This window comes from Anastrepha ludens, chromosome 3 (assembly GCF_028408465.1).
Source record: "Anastrepha ludens isolate Willacy chromosome 3, idAnaLude1.1, whole genome shotgun sequence".
Taxonomy (NCBI): domain Eukaryota; kingdom Metazoa; phylum Arthropoda; class Insecta; order Diptera; family Tephritidae; genus Anastrepha; species Anastrepha ludens.
In genome coordinates, this window is record NC_071499.1 from 96,077,436 (window position 1) to 96,098,097 (window position 20,662).

Below are 20,662 nucleotides of genomic sequence, written 5' to 3' on the forward strand. Positions count from 1 at the left end.
GCTTACGTGAGAAGGCGAAGCCTTCCATGATAGCTGGTTGTGCGCTGGGTTTGGGACCCGCCACTTTAAAATAGTTTGGCTGCAACGAGGTAATGACACAAGTCGATGTTGGGTCCTTGTACCGTAAGTACATCTAAAACACTAGAAGCGTGTCTTCCATCTATCACACATGGTGCTGCAGACTATCATGTTTCGTGCCCCGGCGAAGTAGATCAGCCTTTGTCCGTTATCAGATGTTTCGTTATGCAGGCCGAATTTTTCGACTGTGAAACCTCCTTGCCCACCCTGGCGTTGAAGTTGCCAAGCACGATTTTTATGTCATGGTGGGGGCAGCGCTCATAGGAACGTTCCAGGCGCTCATAGAAAAAATCTTTGGTCGCATCGTCTTTCTCGTCAATCGGGGCGTGGGCATAAATGAGCGAGGTGTTGAAAAATCGCGCTTTGATAAGGATTATTTCGAGACGCTCGTCCACCGGAGTGAACGATAGTACTGCAGCAGTTTACTAAACCCTGTCAGTGCCATTTAGTCACTGATCGTCTTCGTCTAATTTATCTAACGCTAGACTCAGAAAACGTGCTATTTCCACAGATTGAGTCTAGAGGGGGAATAATGTTAGGTGAGTAGGTTTGACAGGAAATGTGAATAGGTGGTTAGTGCCGTGCGGTGTGCATTCACAGGCTGAACATATATTGGGTATCTCGGGGACGCTTCTGGATAAGTGGGAGTTTAAGCTGCTACAATATCGCAATTGCTCAAGCTCTTCATCTGCAACAGGTGTTGGTTGGGCTCCGATAACGGCATTCAAGGGTGGTGTGTTTAGGAAGGTGGTAAGGGTCTCCCGATGAATGTCGTTTAGTATCTGTCTGTATACTATCCAGTTCAGTAGTTTTAATTGTGTTTTGTCCTGTAGTTAAAAAGATGCCTCAGACTTTAGCAAATGTCTAAGAAGAAACTGCTTGCTTAGCATTTTGTTGTGCTCTTTATTTGGGAGCAATGGTGCCTCAATGTGCAGGTGTTGCAAGGGGGGCATCAGAAGACATCCTGCAGCTGCCCTGATTGTGGTATTTTAACATGTCTGTAGCTTTATCCACTGCGAATCACTGGTCGCCAGCAACATTTATTGGTATTTGCCCCAAGTACTGCCGGCAAGCGATTTGAGGACCTTGTTGCGGTTTTGGACCTTAGTAGCAATTGCGGTTGCGTGCGCAGAAAATGAGTCATCTAAAATTTTAGGATTGCTTACTGTGGGTATTGGTGGGTCATCAACTTTTACCTCCTTGATTTAAGTGGTGAAGAGGGTCACCGTAGATTTATCGCGTATAGTTGGAGATTCCTCGCATTGAAAAAATGAGAAAGGCTTGTGAGATAATCGTTCACTTCAGAGCACAAGCCATCCAATTCATTGCCCGACGCCATTAACGAACAATCGTCAGCAAAAGAAACCAATAATACTCCCTATGGTTGTTGGGGGAGCTTCGAAATATATAAGTTGAAAAGCAAGGGTCAACGGTACACGCATGGTCATCCTCGGATCCTCAGTAATTCTAATCCCAGAAAATATTTGCAAATCATCAGCATATACAATGGTCATTCAATTTATTTGTAGAGGTTTTTTTTTAGTTTTACTCGCTGATTCAGTTTCAGTTGCGCGTGATATCTCCATTGAAAGTCGCAAAATGGGACGAAGTGCGGATTTACCATTAGAAATGCGTAAAATTTTTATTAAATTGTACATGGGAAAAAAGTCTCGGCGCGAAATCGACAAAAAATTACGTTAATACTGGTAAATTGGAAGCTAATCACCACCAAGCCGGAAAGCGAAAAATATTGACTGCACGCACGGAACGCAACATAGTAGTATCAGTCGGGCAAAATCCCAAAATAACCTCCACGATACTATGCCGAAATATTCTAGAGTCTTTGTATAAAAAAGTAAGCCCATAAACAGTCCGTAATTGTATGCAAAACGCTGGTTATCATAGTAGAGTGGCACGCCGCAAGCCCTACATTTCAGATATTAACAGAAAGAAGAGATTGGAGTTCGCCAAACGCTATATAAATGAACCAGATTATTTTTGGGAAAACATCGTATTCAGAGATGAGTCGAAATTTAATGTTTCCGGATCAGATGGACCTCCAAAAGTTTGGCGAAAAAAAAAATACAGAACATAATGAAAAAAATCGTATTCCTACCGATAAGCTTGAAGGAGGGAATGCAGTGGTTTGGGGGTGCATAGTTGCATCTGGAATAGGAAAAATGGTTTTTATTGATGATGAAACGGACAAACATCTGTCTTTAAGCATTTTGAAGAATAATTGGCATGATAGTGCCGTTAAACTTGGACTGAGTGCTTGAGGGTTCTTGTTCCAACAACACAATGACCCAAAACACTTATCTTATCTCGAGTAAGAATGGCTAATATTATATGTGTACCACTATAAGCAGCTTATAACTCCACTTCAATGATCTGATCTGAACCCAATTGACCATGAGCTCTTAGAAAGAATAATCAGAATGCGCAAAATAACATCAAAGGCGTCATTTCAGACAGCTTTAAGTGTTGAGTGGGAGCAATGTGCAGCTAATGAAACTAAGGTATTGGTAAAAAGTATGCAACTACATTTGGAAGCAGTTATTATATGGGAGGTTGAATTAGTTTTAAAGGTGACACACAGATGGCGCTATTTATCACTTTATCGCGTTGGCAATACTGAATATATATTCATGACAAAGCCTCATCCCTAGGCTTTGTTTATCAGTATCTGTCATTTCGCTGAAGTATAAACAACGCAGTGTTTTCGTGCTCCGAGTATGTCAACTTTCGTGCCGTCGAAACGCAATTTGCGGGAAGCTTTGCTTTTCTGCTTCAATTTGAAAAAAAATACAGCCCAAGCCCGTGAATTGCTGCAGGAGGCCTACCCAGACCATACTCCGTCGATTTCAACATGTGCGTACTGGTTTCGACGATTCAAAAGTGGTGATTTTCACACCGAAGACGAGGAGCGTCTTGGCCAGCCCAAAAAGTTCGAGGGCGCGGAATTGGTAAACGAGGACTCGTGCGAAACCCAAGAAGAGCTTGCTGAATCATTGGGCGTTGATAAATCAACCGTTTGCAAGCGTCTAAAAGCGATGGGAATGATCCAAAAGCAAGGACATTGGGTCCCGTACGAGTTGAAGCTGCGCGACGTCGAACGGCGACTTTTTACGTGCGAATTGCTGATCGAGCGACAAAATCGGAAGGGTTTTTTGCATCGGGTGGTGACTGGCGACGAAAAATGGATCCACTACGATAACCCAAAACGCAAAAAATCATGGGGTTTGCCCGGCCACGCATCAACGTCGACGGCCAAGCAGAATATTCACGGCAAGAAAATCATGCTCTGCAGTTGGTGGGATCAGGTCGGCGTCGTATATTTTGAGCTGCTCCAACCGGGCGAAACAATCACGGGGGATCGTTACCGACTGCAATTGATGCGTTTAAGCCGGGCATTGAAAGAAAAACGGCCGGAAACGGTAAAAAGGCACGACAAGGTTATTTTGCAACATGACAACGCTCGGCCGCATGTTGCTCAACCTGTCAAAAAATACCTTGGAACGCTTGGCTGGGAAGTGTTACCCCACCCGCCGTATAGTCCAGACATAGCTCTCTCCGATTATCATTTGTTCCGGCATATGAGTCTCGATTTGGCGGACCAGCGGTTCTCCTCGTACGAGGCTACCAAAATATGGGTTGAGTCATGGATAGCCAAGCAGCGGCCAGAATTTTGGAGAAACGGCATCCGGAAATTGCCCGAAAGATGGGCGAAAGTTGTAGCTAGCGATGGCCAATACTTCGAATAAAATATTTTGTACCGTTTTTTCACAATAAAGCCCCAAATCTTCGAAAAAAACCTTTAAAACTAATTCAACCTCCATAGCTAAAGGCCGTCCAACAAAGTATTGAATACTCGTTTTTTCTATTATTTTTTTTAATAAAATATTCTTTATATGGCTATGTACGAATGAAATGTTTGCATAAAATTGTTTTGTATCATAAACTGTGAGTGTACGAATAAATTGTGTGACCACTGTACTTGTAGAAGACAAGTGACAAACAAAAACCAGGTACTAATATCCTTTGTCCTTTAGAAAAGTCCGTCGACTTGAAAACCTCCAGCAAAAGTTGAAAAACAATATTCACCAAAAGCAGCTAGATTGGAAACTCTAAGCGAAATTAAGCTCTTAGTCGCAAAGTACATATTTTATTTTACAATTCCTTCGAAAAGTTTAGATATAATAAAAAGGTGCGGGATCCCACGGTAATTGCACACATCACCCTTTGCCACTTTTGAAATTGGGTAATAGTTGTAATTTTCCAATCGTTGATTAAAACTCCAAAATGTAAAGATTTTTTATAAATTGATTTGAGAGGAATAAAAACAGTTCATAAAAAATCACTACAAAGGGCACTGGACACTAAACCGTTTTTTGGCGTTTTAACCTGTTTGCTTGGGTAACTAATTTATTTCTTTTAATTTTCTAGCTGTATTACTTTTCATTTTATTGTTATGAACGAGCAAATCTATCATCCTTATATATAGGGTGGGCCATGTAAAATTTGCTTTTTGAATCGGCTATAAAAAAAAGACTAGTTAAAATTTTTTCAAACTTTTTTTTTATTTTGAAGATTTAACATTGTCATTTATGAATAAAAAATAATATCATTCAAATGACTGCCACGACTGTCTTTACAGTATGCCATTCGATCAACCCTATTTTTATTAGGATTATACACCTAAACCGTCTCAAAAAAGCGATAAAAAATGTATGTTATTGTAACAAAATAAGAAACACCAGTTCGTATATGCCGCTTCCTCAATTTAAGAGTATTTGGCCCATATTTCTACCCCCACGATAAAACAAGGAAGACAACACTGAAAATCACCTGGCTCTTTACTACGATTCTCAAATACTACGCATTTGTACACACACACATGCTCATGTGCTCACTCACTCTACGCTCCCACACTCAATAGCCAGAAGAGCGCGTTATCACTTGACCAAGTTTACTGTTATACACACAAGTGCGAGTAGGTGATACTCCACATATTGCAGTACTGAGTGATCACACACTTCAGCAACCAACAAAGAGCCAAGATCACCAATTAGCCGAATTGAGTGAGCGCTGAGCAGTGAGCACAGCAAAACAGCTGAGCAGAGAAAAATGTGTAAAACAGTTTAAAACTAAACTGCCTTAAGGCCAGGTCCAACAGTTATATACGAAACTTTAAAGCGCAAAGTGTTCGGCAGAAACGAGGTAATTAATAATAAAAAGTGTGAATAGTAAAAAACAACAAGTGGCAACAAAACGTAGTAGCAGTGAATGCAGACGTGATATAAATATTTACTGAATTATTTGAGCACGGACTATCTACTGTAAAAAGCAAAAGCGAATAAAATATTCTACGTGTTATGAAATCCATGTAATTGTGAGAAAAAAGTTTCATAAAAAAAAAAATAATAATTATATGTGTTAAAACTGAAGCAGCAAGAGTAATAAAATATTACAAATTAAGCGTCCCAAAAATGTACAAGCAATTATTTGCTGGTTGAATGTTGTTTTATCAGTTTTTTTTAACAGTCCCTTAAATGAATTCGTGACATTCCACTGCTATTAAATCTAATAAAAATTAAATAAAAATTAAATAAAAAAAGATGAAATTTAAAAGCCCACCCGATTGTGCTCGTGCGTGCCTTTTTTACATTTTGCCAACAGCAAAATGGGGTTTTTGACGTTAATCACAAAATAATTCACGTTTCGAAAAAGAAGCAAATTGAATTACAATAAAAAATACGTATAAGAATCGACCTCAAATTTGCTTTGTATTAGCTGAAAATAATGTACAATCGCTTCAATATGCATTTAAATATTATATATAGCTATGTGCTCATATATGTACTTATTATTGTAGTTAGCCGCGTTTGGTATTTAGATACAAATACAAACTGAACCCAGTTAAGTCCGACGATAAACGAGAAATAAAAATAATAGAACGAAACAATAAAAAACGGATCAAATCGTACTGAAAACAACATGTACCTACTTGCAAAACAAATGAATGCATCACAGTGAAAATAGCTTAACGTTGATAATAACGGTTATACACGTTAGCTAAGCAAATGAACAGCAGAAAAGTTGTGTGGATACTACATATGCATATATTATATACCATTAAATATTAGAATATGCAGTTGAACTATTTTTTAAACTCCGCAAATTTATGAATGAACACGTAATGCGAAAGAATTATTGTGTACTAGATTTGGAAAATACAGAGCAAAAGAATTTACAAACTGAAAACTATAAAGTCTTTGTCGCAACTTTTCAATGTGCTTAGATATCTTTATCAATTTTATTTTATTTTTTCTTAGAGCAAAAGTCTTGCGAAACCAAAAAAAAATTTAAACACTTACAACTCAATCACTTTGAAATGGACAGCTGGTAATTACTAGCCGAAGAGCGGCCACTTTTAGAAACAACTTTTCTATAATTTGGTGTTTCATGCCCACCGTCGGATCTAAGCCTAACGAGTGCTAATCACGTATAGTACCACTCGCTTGATCCCTGAGACCAGCCGTTCGCTTGATCCGTAATGAGTAACTCCATTTTGACTTGTAGAATCTTCTTTTTTATTTATTTACTACTAAAGTATATTTGACTAAAAAACAAAATAAGTTAAATAACAATTATTTTTAAGCACTACATATTACAAAAATATTGTTATCAAAAAGGTAAATTACATTAAAAGGTTTAATTGAGCAGCAAAACTTGCTTAGATAAAGTAAAATCAAATGCAATAGAATTCGAGATATCATTGAGTCCATAAAGAGAGCTATCAATAGGAGCATTGCAGGCATATGGAATGGATATTTTTACTACTGTGGGCAAAAAGTAAGGTGAATTTGGTTGTAAAATGAAAAATCTTTATTTATTCTTGTAAATCAACTTCATCCCCTTCAAAATAATCCCCTCTCGATGAAATACACTTATGCCAACGATTTTTCCAATCCCCGAAACATGCCAAATAGTCCATTTTCGGTATAGCCATCAGCACCTTCTTCGATTCAGCTTTTATCTCCGCAATCGACTCGAAACGTGTTCCCCGGAGTGGTCTCTTGAGTTTTGGGAATAGCCAGAAGTCACACGGAGCCAAATCAGGCGAATACGGTGGTTGCGGAACGATATGCGTGGAATTTTTGGCGAAATGGTCACGAAGAACGAGTGCAGTGTGAGACGGTGCATTATCGTGATGCAAAAACCAAGAGTTGTTGGCACATAATTCTGGTCTTTTTAGACGAATTGCTTCACGTAAACGACGCATAACGCTCAAATAATATTCCTTATTAACAGTTTGGCCAGGTGGAAGGAATTCATAGTGCACCACACCACGAAAATCGAAAAAACTGTCATCATGCCCTTTATTTTTGAACGACTTTGACGTGCTCTTTTCGGTCTGGCCTCGCCTTTAGCACGATATTCGCTTGATTGGTTGGTTGTTTCAGGGTCGTAAGCTTAAATCCAAGTCTCATCTCCCGTAATGATGCATTTGAGCTTGTCCTGATAGTCTGAAAGCATTGTTTCACACACGTCAACGCGACGACTTTTTTCCAAGAAATTGAGAGTTTTCGGTACCAAACGAGATTTGACTTTTCGTAGGCCCAAACGGTTTTTCAAAATGGTTTTCACAGATCCTTCTGATATTCCGATCATATCAGTAAGGTCTTTAACAGTCACCGACGATTTTTGAGCACTAACTCCTTCACTTTATTGACGTGTTGGTCATCTGTTGACGTCGATGGTCCTTCGTCCGGAGCGCTCCAAGTCATCAACACGTTCTCGATTTTTTTCTTTACATTACTTTGTATAGGGTTTTTCAGTAAGAGCGCTTCAACTTTTGAACTTTTTTGAATAAAACACAAACAGTTTGACTTTTTTAACTAATTTTTTTTTTATTATCGAGTTTGAACATATACATTTAAGTATGAAATTCGATTTCTTTTGTATGACCACCGCGTGCACGTTTTACGAAGTCCAATCGTTGAACCCAATTTTCGACCACTCTTTTGCATAAATCGGCCGAAATTCCAGCAATTTCGCGTTCAATATTGGCTCTGAGCTCACAAACCGTCGCCGGCTTGTTACTGTAGACCAATGACTTCACATAACCCCAAAACGGGACGGCTTGTTAAATGGACCGTAAAATGGCCGTAATGCTCTTAAAGTAGCAGCAACAGAACGATTATTTTCATAAAAAATTTGCACGATTTGCAATCGTTGCTCAAGTGTGTAGCGTTCCATGATGAAATGTATACTAATGAAGTTTACAAATGACAAGCGAAAAATAAAAAATATTGCGTCATTCGCCCTCCCTATCGGAAAAAAGTTGAAGCGCACCTATTGAATAACCCTATATTAGTAGGGACTTAACGAGTTTATCTCTAACCACTTGATATTGACTCGTTAATGCTATTTTCGAAGTTGTTGTTTAATAACGCCCTCAGAAATGTTATTAACCATTGATAGAACAATAAGTAGTTACGAAAAAGTTATAATGGTACAACTCTGAAAACATTTGATTATAAGAGACGTCTTGGGGGATGAAATGATAATTAAAATACTTATCTAAGCGAGCTCAACATCGTCATAAATTTTGGTAGACCTTTTTTACGCCACTAGGTCACTAAATGTACTTATAGAATGCCGTTGGGCACAATCACTGCGTACCGCAAAACTGCAAAAGACCGATGCAACCAATTAGTGCTTTCGAGGCGCTCATACGCTGCCCGTAACGAAAGCGACTGCAAACACAATGGAAAAAGCCAAGCCAACTTCGAAAAGGACAGAGATAACTGGCGAAGGGTTCTGATCTCGGTCCATCCCAATAAACGGTTCTAGGTCCAAATGGGAGGAAACGTTACATAGGTGCCTAGATTAGAAACAAAAACATGCAATTGCGTTACTTTGTATGTGCGCAATTTAAAATTTAATTATTGTAAAACCTCATTGCATTATTATCGTAAGCGCCTTCAGAGTAAAATTTGCAATATTTGCAAACTTTGTTCAACTCATACAGATTTTTTAATTGCAGTTACATTAATGTAATATACCCATACATATGTATAATATATAAAGGGTGTTTTTTTTAGAGGTTAGGTTTTCAAGTTGGCACTACTTTTTTCGTAGATGGTCTTTTTGACAGCTGTCACTTGATTTATGCTCAGTTTGGTTTGCCATTTCATAATGAATAGACTTACACCTGAGCAACGTTTGCAAATCGTGCAAATTTGGGCCCAAAACGAGATGGCCACCGATCCCGATTTTCACAAGAAAATTTTGTTCAGCGATGATGCTCACTTTTGGTTGAATGGGTATGTCAATAAGCCAATAAGGAGTGAACATAATCCACAAGCCATTGCTGAGACGCCGTTACATCCTCAAGAAGTCACTGTTTGGTGTGCTCTATGGGCAGAGGGAATCATTGGTCCATATTTCTTTAAAAATGAAGCCGGCCATAATGTTACAGTCAATGAAGAGCGCTATAGAGCCATGATTAATGACTTTTTCGTTCCTGAATTGGACGATGTTGATGTGGACGACCTTTGGTTCCAACAAGACGGCGCTACATGCCATACAGCCAACGCAACAATCGATTTATTGAAGGAAACTTTTGGTGAGCGCATTATCTCGCGCCGTGGACCTGTGGCGTGGCCTCCAAGATCGTGCGATATAACACCGCCGGACTATTTCTTGTGGGGCTATGTGAAGTCGCTTGTCTACGCAGATAAGCCCGAGACGATTGACGTCTTGGAAGAGAATATTCGGCGCGTTATTGCTGACATACGGCCCCAATTGCTGCAAAAAGTGGTCGAAAATTGGGCCTCTCGGCTGGAATTTATTCGAGCCAGCCGTGGCGGCCACTTGCCCGAAATCATTTTTAAAACATAATGGCAAACCCTTATCTTTATAATAACGCTAAATTCTTGGCCATAACATTAAATTATATACGTTTTATTTCATCTTGAAAACCTAACCTCTAAAAAAAACACCCTTTATAAGTAGATATGTACAGGGTGAACGATATGAAGTGTTACCAACTTCACACTGCTTGTATCTGTAAAACAGCTCATGACATCAACGTCAAAATTGTTCTAATGACAGTTCAAATGGAAAATTACAACCAGCCATTTTTCGTGAGCTCAGTCACCTCAAAGTGAATAAAATGTTCATGTATCGCACTATAAAACATTAAAATGATACTGGTAGCATTGCAAAACGCTATGGAGGTGGACCAAAAAAAACCGCAACAACGTCAGAAATGGTTCGGAAAGTGAAGGCTCGACTTGAACGAAATCCACGTCGTAGTGGAAGAAAAATGGCCAAAAGAACTGAAAATATCACAAGACAGCATTCGACGCATATTAAAAATGAGCTCAAGGTCAAGGCTTACAAGTTCCAAAAAGCACACGACCTTTCACCCCAGCAAAAAAAAAGTTCGGTGCGAAAGAGCAAAGGAGTTGTTGCACTTGTACGAACGTGGCGAATTTCCTAGCATTGTGTTTTCTGATGAAAAAAATTTCCCAATTGAGCAGTTCATAACAACTCAAAACGATCGCATTTACTTGACCGAACGCTCATACGAGAATTTGAGCCTACGTATGGCCACTCGAAGTAATTTCCCATCGCAAGTAATGGTTTGGGCCGCTGTCACCACTGATGGACGCTCTCCAATCGTTTTTATCGAGCCTGGTGTTAAAGTGAATGCGACTTATTATCGGGAAAATGATTTAGAAGCTGCTTTAGAGCCGTGGACACGCAAACATTTCGGTCGTAGACCATGGACGTTCCAACAGGACTCGGCACCGTCTCATAAAGCTCGTGCCAACCAAGAATGGTTAAAAAATCATGTTCCACACTTCATTTCGTCCACACAATGGATTTCGAATTCGCCAGACGCAAATCCGATGGACTATTCCATCTGGTCCATTTTGGAGAACAAGGTGAGGACTAAAAAATATGCCAGTATGGATGCGCTGAAAAAAGCGGTTATGCGAGAATGGGCCAAAATACCTCAAGATCACATTCGTGCAGGATGCAACTCATTTTTTGACCGTTTGAAGGCTAAAGTCAAAGCAAAAGGTGGTCATATCGAGCTAAAGTGAATATATGTTAAAATTGTAATCATTTTTGAGGAATTTTGTCTTTGAAATCAATAAAAACTAATTTCACACAAAAAAGTTATGGGGTTTTGAATAGGTAACAGTTCATGTCGTTCACCCTGTAGAATATTGCGAGAACTTCATTGGCAGCTACTTCATTGCCGTTAAAACAATATTATGCTTATAAGTCTGTTTTTCTTATACATATGAATTTGCATTCATAAAAAATTTTATACAAAGCAACTTTTACTCACAATACTTTTTTTGTTTTTACAATTTCTGCAAACAGAGTAAATTAAGTAGGTACTACCTTTTTCATATTTACAATAGTTTTTATTTTTTCTCATTCCGCATGTTTGACATATTTGCGTATTTCGCGATCAGAACTAACAAAATGTGTAGGTACATATATGAGTGCGCAGCATCACTCTCGTGCTGATAGGAAAGTAAGTCGAAAAGTGCATTTATACCGATGAAACTGTTTTTCAATTGTTTTGTACTGCGGCTGGTATATTAAATTGTTGTATGTAGAGATACATGCAATATTGTCATATGTATATACGCATATGCACGAGAACCGGTTACCTCGCTCACCTATCAAATCTGCTCAAAACATTATCGCATTCATATTTTAATGTTTTTTTTTGCATTAACGCCTAAAATGTGGGCAACGACTTCAATTTGTGAGAATTCGAAGGATCGCCACGGATTTAACACATTTTTCTCCAGCCGTTGTCGCACGAGCAGCTGCTTCCACAGGCTTGGCATATTTACGCGTTTTGTTGTTTAGTTCATTTTGTTCCTCCATGGATTGTATGCCCCACAAAATTAGTTGGTTTTATTTTACAATACAATTCTACTTTTTCATTTATTTTCTCATTTATATTTTACGTTGGAATTCGTTTTCAATGTGTTTTTTTTTTTTTATTGGCATAAAAACCCAAACCCCACTTGAAGTTATTTTTAACATTCTCTTCCAATAATGTTCTTCAATTTACGTGTGAGGTCTGGTGTAGCTAATTAATACCGGCTGCCAGTTCATTACACTATTTAATTGTATTGCGCTGACAGTTAGATGCGTTTCATCTGCTGATTTTTACCGTGAAACAGCGAGCTGCATTAGTTGCACTTTGAATGTAATTTTTTTTTCATGTAAATGAATAATTACTTGAGTTATATGCAGTATTCGATCCATAGAACCATTGGAGTAAAGCCTGAAATACAGGTAACTAACTACTTGGTGGCTCTTAATTGATGCAATTGAGATTTAAATAGAAATATGTTAGTGGTTTAATATGAAAGTTCATTAATTTCAGCCAGTTTTCGAAATTGATTATACATACAATTAACTAAGATGCCTGTTCCTTAGATAGGAAAATTTATTAACTTTCCCTCAGCAACAAGTGAAAATGTTAATTCGATGAACTTTTGTATAATATTTGAAGTTTCTGGTTCCTTTTGAACGATACCAAATTACGGATAAGAGGAACAATGTGTGCAACTTACCTCATCCTCCAGGCATTTGACGCAAACGCTACTCCATACCTCCACACACGAATGCCGCCCAATGTCCGGATGGAATACTCTAACACAATCCAAAGTTGTCTAGTCACCTGAGCAGTGATCTGGAACCCATGTGATCTTAATGTCGAAGTACAATAAATTAGGAATTCTCTCGACTATTTCTCTGATAGTAGCTATCTCTGCTCAGAAATCTCTGCTTGTGAAGCTTAAACTCAATTTAATGGAAAGCTTCTCGCAAAAAACTCAACCAATTTGCAGAAGAATTGACAATGTCCCAAATACTTTGATCACTTGGCATGGAATCGCTCTCTTGCTTTGCAATGCCTCGAGGTCATGATCGTTAGTGGATTCCGGGCAGCACAGTCAATTCTTACACAGTTGATTCCGACACAGTTTATTTCTATTTTAAGTGTTAGACTTCGTGAAAACATCTTACAAAAGATATCGGGCATTTATATTATTCTAGCTAGTTTTAAATATCTAGCGATCCCAGAGCAAAAAATAGTCTCTTAGTTCAACGCCTTGATGACCTTAAATAATTCGCTAAAAAGGGGCCAAAACGTTTATGTGTATATTAGCGCAATTTGTATTATTTTCCGCATTTAGAATAGAGCAGAAAATATGCGCTTAATCGGTAATAGGCCCAACAACAAATACAACAAAAAATATGCATACAATTATATTGCTGACAAGAGGAACGAGTAAAATGTGATTATTGTTATTATAGGTCAGTGCGTTTCACTTTCAACGCGCTGATAACGCCAGAGCGCTGAAACAGCAACAAATACGACAGCAATGCCTTAATGCCTAGGGCAGTATTTTTTTGCTAGTTGCGTACGAAGAAACAACAAATTCATTCATAAACAAATTCTAAATGAGCAGGGAGCAAAGGGAGGCGAACTAAATTTTTATTTGAAGACCAGAAAAAATAAAGCAAGTGCCAAAAAGAGAGAAGTGCTCCCAACACATAGCAGAAAATGTGATAATAAAACGCAAGGAGCGGAGAGGAGATCTGAGAAACAGAACAAAAAATTAAGAAAATTAAACACAAGCAACTTAAACCTGACATTACTCTGCGTTTCGCACAAGGCATCCTATTTAATTTATAAATAAATTTGCCGATGGAAAAAGCGTTCAACTGGTGGAGTAAACGACAAAGTTGGCGGCAACAATTTGATGTGGCAGCCGCAAGAGGAAGGAAATGTAAACAAGCAATGCCAATTGCCACAATAATATTTTAATAAGAGTCAACGAAAGAAGAAGAGTTCTACAACAAAGAAGCAGAAAAAATAGTAAAAAAATGTTAAGGAAGAAAGCAAAGAGTTGAGAACACAGCACTGGCAATTGTAATGGAGGAATGTAATAAGAAGATGAAAGCGGATGAAAGAAATGTGGGCATTCGCAGCGTCCATGAAAGACTACACAGATCCCTGGCGGGAAAATTTCTGTATTTTGCGATAATGTAGAGTTGGACGCTATTTTTGCACGTTACTAAGATACGTAGACTATTTGAAATATTCACAACAGATACGACTAGATTGCGAGGGAAAGGAACGCAGCTGATTTTAATGGCGCGCTGTTGGAAATAATATACGATTATTTGTTTTGCGTAGATATGTACTACTAGGACGCGCATTTGTACACCTTTCATTAGTTTAGTGATAAATGTGTCTGGCCATCACTGTTCGGGAGTTATTTACACGTACGCATTTCTTATTTTATTTTGAATAACACAAAGGTGAATTGCATCAAATGCTAACAAGGGTGGGCACCCACACCTTAGTAGGCATATATACTTATATATATACATATATATTAGGCCGGGTCGATTTGTGGGGAGGCAAAAAAATCGCCTGTGAAAATCATATTCTAGGGATCAAAATAAGAAACTTTCCCGAAGGAACCATACCTCTAAAACGAATTCTGATGTCCCCCCATTTGGGTCGAACTTTTAGTGTCTTTTGTGGGGAGGCAAAAAAATCGCTCATTGCTCTGTGAAAATCATATTCTAGGGATCAAAATAAGAAACTTTGCCGAAGGAAGCATACCTCTAAAACGAATTCTGATGTCCCCCCATTTGGGTCGAACGAAAAATCCCACTTTGACCCATTTAGAGTGCTCCAATTGAGTGCAAATGTATGACCTACCCCCACTAACTTTGGACGGCCGATCCACCCATGCCAGTAGCACACCCCCTGGAACTCCCCCGGGGGGTTCTCTATACAATCATTTCAAAATATCACCATTTTTGGCCTTTACATGAGAAAAGAAACTAAAAAGTTCGTCCTAAATTGGGGGACATCAGAATTCGTTTTAGAGGTATGGTTCCTTCGGCAAAGTTTCTTATTTTGATCCCTAGAATACGATTTTCACAAAGCATTGAGCGATTTTTAAATCGACGCGCCTTAATATATATATGTATATTTATATGTAATGAATACTTGAAAAATAACTCCTATCCTGCTTGATATGACCGATTCCAGAGCTAATATTATATTTAGTTATAGACATTTTCTTACAAAACTAATACTGTTGCAACTAAAGTATTGCTACGCTAAATATTCCTGACAGCCGCTTTTAGATTATCAATTGAGTTACTTAATACCGATTGACTCCGTTTATTGTACACACAAAGTAAAACAAATATCCTCATATTTACGTATATAGAAAGCGAATAATTCATAATCAGTGTGCAGGCTTAGTTTACTTTTTATGCGACGGAATCGACAAAAAGTTGTATATTTACGAAATCAAATCTACTTGATACAAAACAACAGTCTCGTTATTAGAAAATCACGTTGCAATGCCAACGAATAAGCTACAAGAAACTATTCACCTTTTTGCTACATGGGCTAACAAACAGAGAATAAAGCTAAACAGAAGCAAGTCAGAAGATACAATATGATGTATTCCCCAAAATACGCAATTTACAAATCAATCTTCATCGATGCGTCGAAAATCCCATATGTTGACGAGAGATTCTGCCCTTATCTGGACATAACACTTGATGCCAAACTTCGCTGGAAAGCTCAAGAAAAAAAGGAGAAGATAGACGGTCAAGTTTTTCAATCCGCAACAAATTACTTAGTTAAAAACAAACACTAACATCTGTTTGAACTTACGATATAAAGGGTTTTTCAATTGGCGCGGGTCGATTTTGGCGCCCTGTGCCAGCCATTTTGTTTTGGTGACATCTATCAAATCTTTTGTTTATTATTCAGTTTCTTATGCCAAATCATCATGCCAAGTTACACGATTGAACAGCACGTTCAAATGATAAAACTTTATTATCAAAATGAGTGTTCATTAACGCAAACGTTGCGCGCATGACGCCCATTTTTCGGTAGACGTGGTGGCCCTTCAAAGTCGACTCTTCAACGTTTGGTGTTCAAATTTGAGACGACCGGGTCAGTAAACAATCAGCCAACACCCATACGTTCAAAGAACGCAAGATCAGCCGAGAACATCGCCGCGATCCGTGAAAGTGTACAGCAGAACCCGAGGCAGTCTATTCCTCGCCGTGCACAAGAACTTGGTCTTTCGCAGACTTCAACTTGGCGAATTTTGTGTCGGGACTTGGGCTTACACCCGTACAAGATCTAACTGACCCAGGAGCTCAAAGTTGATGACCATAGACAACGCCGTTTGTTCGCTGACTGGGCTTCGAATCGTTTGGAAGAGAACCCCAGTTTTGGGCGAAAAATCATCTTAAGTGACGAGGCGCCTTTTTGGATGAATGGCTGTGTTAACAAACAAAATTGCCGTATATGGGACGACACCAATCAACACGAGGTTCACCAGCTGATAATGCATCCTCAAAAAGTTACCGTTTGGTGTGGATTTTGGGCCGGCGGCGTCATTGGTCCGTACTTTTTTGAAAACGACGTTGGTGAGGCGGTTACCGTCAACAGCGAGCGCTACACAACGATGATAACCAATTTCTTATGGCCCATATTGAACCATATGGACCTAGACGACATGTGGTTCCAGCAGGACGGCGCTACGTGCCACACAGCAAGCGCCACGATTGACATTCTCAACATCTAGCAGCCCTTATTGAATAACCCTTTACAAATATGGGGATGAACTAGCCAAAAGCACATCACACCAATTCAACGTCTGCAAAACAAAATCCTGGGGATCATAGTAAACGCGCCATACTATATCAGAACTAGCGACCTTGACCGTGATGTTGGCATACCAAGTGTGGTTGAAGTAGTTAAGCAATTTGCCTTAGCTCACAAACAGCAACTAAAAAATCATGTCAACAATGCGGCATTCAGCTTCCTTCGGTTGAATTCTTCTCGAAGACGTTTAAAACGCACAACGGTTGCGTTGCTTTTCCATATGGAAAGCGAATGCCGATTATATTGTGAAATACTTATTAAAACAACTTAAATTATGAAATGAAAATTGTTTATTAGAATCATTTAATATATTAAAAAATAAATAAGAATCCTTAATAAAAAAGTTAAAAAAGTGCCATTTCTTATCATCCAACACCTTTTCTACACGGTAGACACACCACAAATAGGAGGAGGAGATCGACCAAGCATCTAACAGAAATGTACGCGCCAATTATTTATACGAGGATTTACATTTTTATGGGAAAATTTATAATTTTTGCAAATGTCGTCATATCTTATTCATATCTGACACTTGTGAATTAGACAGCAGCAGTATACAAAGAGGCAAGCAACGGAGCATAGTAAAAAAATTATAAAAATATATTAGATGATTAGTTAACACCGTATTTATCCGAACTTCGAACAGATCTCTCTATTCGCACACTAGAGTTTGAGGGTCGAGCTAGGGCAATCTTTCCAAATAGACAGGATTGGATCAAGGGGAAAATCTGCACCGAAGCTTGCACCTCTGTCTTCACTGACGTTTCCAAGATGGAATCGGGAGACCTCCTACCCGTACATCGGCATCCCCCTAACAGTTGTTAAAGGGGAACTGCAAAAAATATTTCGCAGGAAAGCGCAGAAAGGATGGAGCTCCATTTCTTCAAGTGCTATTTCGAAAACCCTTTGGCACCAGTGCAATATACGAAGGACTCAGAGAGTTCTTTGGACTCCTCGTCATGCAATTCCCAAGCTCGTAGCTGTGTTTACTGGCCACTGGACTTGACCCCCATAGCAGAAGCTGTGGGGACCTTTCAGAGACTGTTAAACCCTTTTTTTGTAAATGTCCGGGTTTGGCAACTAGACGATTAAGATCACTGGGTGATCCTTTCTTCGACAATCTGGGGCAGTGCGCCAACCTAAATTCATTACATCAACAGCTCTAGCTGGCTGTGGATATCTGCCTGTTGGAAGTCTCATAATGGTATCAACACGGCTCTTTAGTGCTACTTGAGGAGTGGCAGACTGGCACTTAAACCACCTACCTACCTATTGGATGATTAATGCGCCACCTTGTATAATGCTGGATAAATTACTTAAAAAATAATATTTTGCTAAAAGAAGCTTGCATTTGGCTTACCCTGTACATAGTTACCCAATTCATTTAATTTTTGTTTTATTTTATTTAAATTGTTTCATTTTATAATAAATAATATTGTGAAACTTTAGAAAAGGAAACTCATTTCTCGCACATTTCTGGGACAACAACTGGTATTAAACGACCTTCCCGAAACTTTAAACTTTTAAGTTATACGGCTTACACCTATTCATATATGCACAAGGAACGATGCATCTTTTAGCAGATCTTTTACCTTGTGTGCGCTTAGATATTAAACAAAATAGAGTTTTATGTCGCCCATGAATGGTAGCAGAACTAAATCGCCGTAATTTTTAACGGTCATACCCCCATACAAATAAGCGATAAAATGCCTTTGTAAATAATATCGGAAGCTGTAACCGAATACGTTCGCATCTCCGTGAAACACTAAAATGAAGAAAAAGTTTTTCCCAAACTGCGGTCGCCCCTCGGCAGGCAATGGCAAACCTCCGAGCGTATTTCTGCCATGAAAAAGCTCCTCATAAAAAATATGCGCCATTCAAAGTCGGCTTAAAACTGTAGTTCCCTTTATTTGTGGAACAACGTCAAGACGCACGCCATAAATAGGAGGAGGAGCTCGGCCAAACACCCAAAAAAGGTATAAGCGTCAATTTATATATGGTATATAAAAAAATAATGTCTTATGCACTTTCGTAACCAATAAGGAGATATTGTCATTGTAAATTAAATATTAGAACTCTCAATGGCAAACCACATTCATATAAATTTCCACAGCATTTGTTGGCACCTGCGCATAGAAACGTTTAGGCATGGATAGAAGATAAGAAAATAAACCTGGTATCAATGTCAAGTTGAGTAGCATTGAAACCATTTGGTAATTTTCAACTGGTGATAAGATAAATTGTCAGTACATTACTCATGCCTTTATTTCTTAAGGATGTCAAAAGAGATTGTAGAAGAAAATATGAATGAAACCGATTGTGTTATTAACTTGGCTAAATTTACAAAGATAGGGGGTTCAATTTTTACCGATTATGAGCAGTGTTACAAATATTTATAGATTAGTCAGTTGTTTTGTATAAGTTGGAAAAAAGATTGGGTAAAAAAATTAGACTCTTATTTAGTTTTATTTTCAACTGAAGTACTCGATGACTACGCTTATACTCATTTTTAAAATTAGCCCAATTTATGTTCAGATGCCTTTGTTTATTGTTAATAAAATGTTCAAATTGTTCCGCACTTTTGCTCTCTTAGCCGCAGATAAAAATAATAAAAATAGCTGGTTCTAGCTTACCGGATGTGACATCTTCGCTTACCACCTACTATCTACTGAGCGTACTCGATTGGCAGGATATTTCAAATCATCCTTTTTACGCAAATCAAGGAATTTTTTACTATCTTCTAATTAAAATTAAAGTCGTTTATAAAAAATATTTAAAAATACGCCCAACTATTAAAAAATGTGTACAACAAACGGCAAATACATTCCTTAGAAAAGCATGCAAAAAAAAATCGTATAAAAAAATAAAAATATATGTTTATGGGATATGTGCCACAACTTTAAAAAATCGCGTAAGATGAAAAAACTCTAAATATTTTCCCAAAAAAAAAGAAGTAATAATGAACTCCATATTATTGTACATAACTATTTATAAAACAAAAACAATTCATTTTATTCCAAAAAAATTAAAGTTAGTGCAATTATTTATTGCTACTTGATAACAGGCGTGCACATTTATTAGGGACTGGACCAAAAATGCCATCATCAGTAAATGTGTCAGATCTATGCCGGATCTGGTCAGACGATCGAAGTGTTAACGGCTTCTTTTGGTTCTTTCGTTGCAACAAAGTCTGTTATTAGCGATTTTTTTGCTAGCGAGTTGATTAGACAAGGTGGCGCAAATTGAATTACCCTATCGGAAAATTTATAATTTTTCTAAATGGCACTTGTGAACTAAGCAGCTGCACTATACAAACAGACAAGCAATTCAGCGGTATAAAAAAATTATAAAAATATTGGATTATTAATTTTTTGCCACCTTGTAAAATACTTGTTATCCAGCTACATGCGACTTAAAGAATATATTGAAATTTTAATGCACAGTTTAACTTGGTTAGTTCCAAAATTTATTTACCTCACACAAAATTTTTTTACTTAATAAAACATTATTTTATGAATTATGTTCTGTATAGAAAAACATTTTTTGTTTTGAAATTTGAGCAAGAACGAAAATTTCGTGCAATTAAGCCACGTAGTGAGCCATGTTATTGCAAAATCGTATAAAAAAGACCGTCTAAAAAGAGGGTAGGTTTATGTGAATGATAAATTCATCTACTATTAACAAAATGTTTTTGGATGGCACTTACGATAATTTCGCTTACACACAAATATGCACCGTTACAAAGATAAAATATTTTTTTTTTTTTTTTTTTTAATGGAAATACTTTATTTGCAATCTATCTTAGAATACAGA

General features: G+C 38.0%; 1 protein-coding gene across 13 annotated transcripts in view; it reads left to right on the forward strand.

The window, feature by feature from the left end:
• The first annotated feature begins 5,212 nt into the window (after positions 1-5,212).
• LOC128858510 (uncharacterized) overlaps positions 5,213-20,662 on the forward strand; it is a 55,857-nt gene continuing 40,407 nt past the window's right edge. For 3 of the 13 annotated variants that reach the window (XM_054094863.1, XM_054094865.1, XM_054094867.1), the window contains exon 1: positions 5,306-5,470. The gene's annotated coding sequence lies outside the window, so the exon portion shown is untranslated. The other 10 variants (XM_054094864.1, XM_054094866.1, XM_054094869.1 and 7 more) reach the window with 6 other exon arrangements.